We start from the raw sequence: 6,244 nt of genomic DNA, 5'->3' as shown, positions 1-6,244 counted from the left end.
CATAAAATGAAGTTTTCGTTGTGTGTAGACCGCCGTACAGTCTCCCAAAGTTTAAGTATATTGCTAAGTCTCGTGGATTTAGCCATCCGGTCCATTTATGGCACGCAATAAGTAAAACCACACAACGGTTGAATCACCTTAACTTCTGCGGAAAGTCCCTGTACGTCCTCCTTTTGTGTGCTGTCGTAGAAATTAAACTGACCCCTGTGATCACCAGCCCTTCTTTTTCCATTTTGCTTTTGTTCGTGAGCACAGCACAGCATACGTCGTTCAATGCTGACTATACACCTCGAAAAGGCTTCATGGAGCTTCGGTGCATGTCATGGGCGTCAACAGCCGAAGCCCACTGGCTGCACCATGCCAGGAAGGAACTATGCATAAGCCTTTAGCATGCGCCGGAGGCAGTTAAGGACAGAGAACTGCAGGTACGTATTTCAAAACCTGTACCAGAAATTAAACAACTTGTAATTATTCCGCAGTTCTGCGTAGCGATTGAGCGAACAGTAGCCGTTGCTGTAGTCTTTGCGGTATTCCACTCGAGTCCCGAAATCCCAGAACTTCAAATGAAAAAAAAAATCTTAAAATCTTGAATTTCCAGGATTTTTTCTAGTAAATCCCGAGATTTAGGGGTGTCCCGGATCCCAACACTAGTCGCAGCTTCCCTCGTAGAGCGTTGATTGTACAAAGAAATGCAGGAAGGGGACGTTCTAGCAATATATGTCCTTTGACACACTGACGGGTGCACTGGAGGTGACATACTCCTTGAAGTTTCTCGACAGTTCTGAGGAAGGAAAGAGAGGAACCTCCAAACTGGCACCTTTCTCCACTTTTTAATTACAAATCTTTCATACCACAAAGAGACAGAAGGACGGAATCTTTCATACCTCAAAGATAAACTTTTGTATGTACTTAATGCCCCCTGTAAGAGTACCATGTGACAAATAATGAAAAAAAAAAAACGAAACTTAAAGAATGTTGTGAAAAGAAAACGTGGGGAGCCACGGGTAGAAAAGTTTAACTTTCACAACAAGCGAGAGAGACACGACAAAAGAGCTCGGTGTCTTTCTGTGGAACTATTGTTCAAGGTTATTGTTATTATTGTTTGTGTTATTATGTTCAAGCTGTTGTTTACTGTGCAAAAATGAGTGTGTGTCCCTTCCCGCACTGAGAGTTTTAACGCTTTTAAGTATGAGCTACAAACCTGTCAAAGTTTTAACCCTTTTTGGCACAATAATGTTTTTGAAGTTGCCAGATATACTTTGCCATATAATTACAGTTGAGATAAGAGTAAACCGTGACAATCGAGGAAAGAGGATTGCATCCTTTAATGTTTTCTTTAAAAATGGAATCGAAACACTGGAGCAGGATTGCACGCACAAGACGTGCACCACAGTTCAAAGTCAAGAGCTGTCACGTAAATGAAGTCCTCATGGCGTTAATAACAGGCAGACATCCAATGAGCACTCCAAAACTCAACAATAAGAACAGATTTCTGCAACAGCCAACAACGGACGAGCGATAAAAATGCAGATTACAAGAGAGAGAGAGACAACAGCTCACAAAATGACATCACCAAACACAGACAATGCATCAGACGACGGCTTCGTACAAGGACGGCAAAAGATGTTTCGCTTTGTGACATCACTGCACGTGGCTGCTTTAATGACTATTTAAGCTGTATGTGTGGTTACATAATCCCCGCTAGAAACTATGTTGTAGCACAGTACAGGGTGCAGATTTGTCAGGACTTTATACTTTTTTTATTACACTTTTACAAGCATAGATACATGCCCAAGCAGTACAACATCTTGGCCCAATATTGGCAATGTCGGTCCAATACTGGACCAAGATTGGACCAATACTGGCAATGTCAGTCCAATACTGGACCAAGATTGGCCCAATATTGGCAATGTCGGTCCAGTACTGGACCAAGATTGGCCCAATATTGGCAATGTCGGCCCAATACTGGACCAAGATTGGACCAATACTGGCAATGTCGGTCCAATACTGGACCAAGAGTGGACCAATATTGGCAATGTCGGTCCAATACTGGACCAGTATTGCCAATATTGGGCCAAGGTGTGCTGCTTGTGTGGTTTCAACGTCTTATCTACATAACATGAGAAGAAAAACAGAACTTAAAGTGAGACAGGTGCTTTTTCTGTTACTTCAGAGAGAGTGAAATAAAAAAAAGCTTATTAAACCTGCATCAAAATCTACCGCCTAATTCTTGCCGAGCAACACATAGCTGGGTAACAGAGATACAAGACATCGAGTTTGCTTGGAAATGAGTTCTGCACGGTTTGCAAAAAATTGTGGTGTTTGCTTTCCTGTATTCGTCCAGTTGTGGGAACCCTTTCAAAATATGCAGTATAAGGTGTGAGCATTTTACGATGTGCGTGATTGCGAAGCACATATCAATGAGCACATCTTTCCAACATCGAGTGGATGCGGTACAAATGGCTGAATGATGGGGTGGGCATTTTGGCAGAGAAACTCCAAGATGTCTCGAAATGAACTTGAAACCATTTTTCTCCAGCAGATCTACCTGAGAATGCAAAGGTGTCTCTCAGTGTAGCATTCTTTCTTGCACTCGTGTTCCAAGGGGTTGGGGAAGAGAATATGTTATCATACCCCTGAGGTAATGTGCAATAGCACATGCACAACTTAAATCCTACAAAGTGTTAATAAAAGTGGTGTGCAACAGCTCGAATAAGCTGGCTTCTCTCGAGCGTGTGTGCCGCTGGCCTTGTGTTCTTTCTGAAGCCAATTTGTTCAGATCTCAATCATAGCCTTAGACATGCCATCGTATGCGTCTCGTTTTGGTTACACTATTACGCAGCAATATTAAGCCACATTCTGATCACGTTTCCCTGCAGAAATTTGCCATTTTAGTATTTCAATTAAAATTCCAACACTAACCTCGGTACAAAAATACTGTATCTTACAAACTGGTTCTACGTCGCTAAACCTGGTTATGTCCTTCTGAACATTGTTTTTAACAGTGGTCCGTAATGTTCACAATGTGAAAATTACGTTTTAATCTAGTCCTGGTTGCCTCTGCACTACTTTTGATACAAAACAATGACATACACGTTCAACAGTGGCATAGCCAGTAGTAAGGGGTTTCAACCCCTCCCCCAAACTTGTACCTTTGATAGTGCATTTGGGAAAGGGAAAACAGGGGGTGATATCCTCTTCCCTACATAAAGTTCCCATAGAACCCCCTCCCCAAAATATTTTTCTGGCTACACTACCGACGTTCACAATATGCAGTGAGCATGAAATAGCATAGTAACATTCCCGTGACATTATGAGACAGTAAAATAACTATCTATTTCACTCGCGTATTCCTTCTCACGGCCTCGGCTTTTGCGATTCTTTTATTGACACCCACGTGAGTGCATGTGCGCATACTTTGATGTCACATGATGTCCGAATAGTAGGAGCAATAACAGTAATATCAATGTGGTTTTGTAAACACTGTATTTACTCTCATAACTAACGCACCCCAAAATTTAGTGCCCAAATGATGGAACTTTTCATACTTCACACAACTTTACACTACCTCAGGGCAACAGCTACCTAGCATGGAACGAGAGTCTGTTTTCCTCATAGGATTAACCCCCCACCCCCACCCCCGGTTGCCAGGTCTATGGGTTAGAGGGACAGTCGGCTCCAGAAATGTGTGTGAAACAAGTACAACAATGATCGTATTGCTCATGCAATACAATCAATGCAATATTGCTCGACAGTCTATTGGCCAATTTTCTCTCCTGAAAGGCGTTTAGATATTAAATAAATGAGTTTTGTAGATTACGATTCCCTCCGCAACTGAGGAAGCTCCACTGAAAAAAAAACAAAGAAACATCGCAACAACGTGCACTTGAAGGGCATGTTGGATTGCAACACACAGACTAAATCGCCCTTTTGGGACGCCCACCACTAGAGCTGCTTAGCTGAGCTGACGTTCCCCTCGATTGGTCAGTTTCAATCAGATGTCTTCTACTTTTAGGGAAGGATCTCCAGGAAGGATCTCCACCACGCTCCCAACATCTCTCGTCGGCCTTACAGTGTATTTAATCAAAATGCGCCAAAGACCATACCAGTAATTCACGTGGGATTTTTGGTACCAATGTCAGCGAGGAAAACAACGATGTCATAGTTACAGGATCTATGGGTATGAAAGCGACCATCCCTTTAAGGGGGTGCATTAATTTTGCGAGTAAATATGGCAGTGCAGTGCCAGTCCTTAAAACGAGACTCCCTGCGCTCATCACTGGATGATGCTCTTAGTATAACGTGTAAAGATACTTCCTAGACTGAAATTTGCTCACAGACAATGTAGCATGCTGTGCCAATAATGCTCACCGCAATGCATCTTCAGGTTGCTATGACCACCGAAGCAAACTGTTGAAATGCTCCCGTTTTTTTATGAAAAGAAAACCCTGTACAGGAATTAGTTTGTGCAACGACCTTGTTGTAACCAAGACACTTGCAAGAAGACAATGGAAGAAAACGCGGTTGAACGCAGTAATATGAATGCTAACTAATCCAATGTGATCCATCGCTTTCATTTATTACACCGTATACGTAGGGAGTGACTTTTTTGGGTTAAACCCGATTCCGCCAGATTATTCCCCCCCGAACTGACCTCTGACCAATTCGGGTTAGACCCGATTTCTCCCCGAATTCCAGTCACTATGAAATCCTCGAGTGACGTTTCCACTGAAGATGAACAAAGGTCGCCACGTGTAACACATGTAAGAATGGGTCACTTGTCTATGCCTTCGGGAATTACTGCTGGAAGGTCACGATCCCGAAGAAAAAGGAAAAAAAAAGAAAGAGATTAGGAAAGGACTTAATAGACAAGAGGAGAAACAAAAACACCCGAATGCCCAGTTATCGCCCGATTTGTCCCCGAATTACATTTAGAAATAGCGCCCGATTTTTACCACCCCGAATCTGAGAAAAGCATTTAACCCGAAAAAGTCACTCCCTACGTATATGCTGTCCACATTAAAACCTTGCTATAATGAGCCTGCACTGACCCTAAAACCGTTCACTCAAGAAGCCACGAGAAAATGGGAGAGGAGGCAGAATATTCCCTCAGTTTCCTGCATGTTAAGGGGCAATACACAGCCACCCTTTCACATGTACCAGCATGGAAAGGCTCTAGGAGAGAAAGACCAACAACCCTATTATAAGAGATGCCCTTTGCACGGATGTCTTGAGGACGGCAGTGGTGTCTGAACTGTGGGATGAGAGGCCCGTGGGGAAACACAGGAGCCTTCCAGGAAAGGGGCATGTCAAAGGATCAAACAAACAAAAATACTAAGAAACAGTGCTTAATTCCAGCACACGCACAGAGAAGTGCACTGGCAGAATAGTACTCCCTCGTCAACAGAAAACCCAACTCGACCGTATTTTGTGCGATTTTGATTGTCGGTTGTACTGTGGTGTCCAAAATATTGTCAGGAGAGAGTCTCTAACGAGAATCTCCCCTAGCAGAAAAGCACCAATGACATGCAGTTGTATGTCAAGGATACCGGAAATATGTACTTCTTTAGGAGCACAGAAGTCAGTATAAACCACTTATAACATGATGGTACACGATGCGATTCTGAGTGCAGCATACTTTTCCTTTTGTGACTAGCAGGGTAGCTCAATACTGCATCACACATCATACTGGCTTGCTCAGTCATGCATCTGCAATCTGCCCCTTGCAATGAAACTCCCCATTCATCATCTCAAAATAAAGTTGTTGTTGTTGCGGTTGCAATCCTGTGCATCTTCTGAGCTGCAGCCTAGGCAAGTATTTGCATAATTTTGTCTTCCCCCAGAAGGGTTTAATATTTCATTTAAGCATTTCATTTCATAATGAAGTGCGTTCATCTTCATGCATGTGTCCTTGTGAACATGGTGGAACTTTCATATGAAAATGGTAGAGATGATGCATGAGAGCGATTGAACATGGGCCACAGCTCTTTTTTGAAAGAGTGTGCGTACATGCTCATGCACACATGCCCTGAGAAAGAATGTGCGTAAGAGCCTCAGTGTGCCTAGATTATCGTGGCCTTGAAACAGTTTGCGAAACATTGCCAGTGATGGGGGTTGCTTTGGAAACGTGTTTCACGGCACTGGTATACCTGGGGGAGAAACTAGCCCGATTAACGATCGGCAGATCAGATGCGACTCCGAAATGGAAGTGGTAAGCATGGGTATTTTGTTCCAGCGGACAGAC

This window comes from Ornithodoros turicata, chromosome 8, assembly GCF_037126465.1.
Source record: "Ornithodoros turicata isolate Travis chromosome 8, ASM3712646v1, whole genome shotgun sequence".
NCBI lineage: Eukaryota > Metazoa > Arthropoda > Arachnida > Ixodida > Argasidae > Ornithodoros > Ornithodoros turicata.
This window is presented reverse-complemented; position numbering follows the sequence as displayed.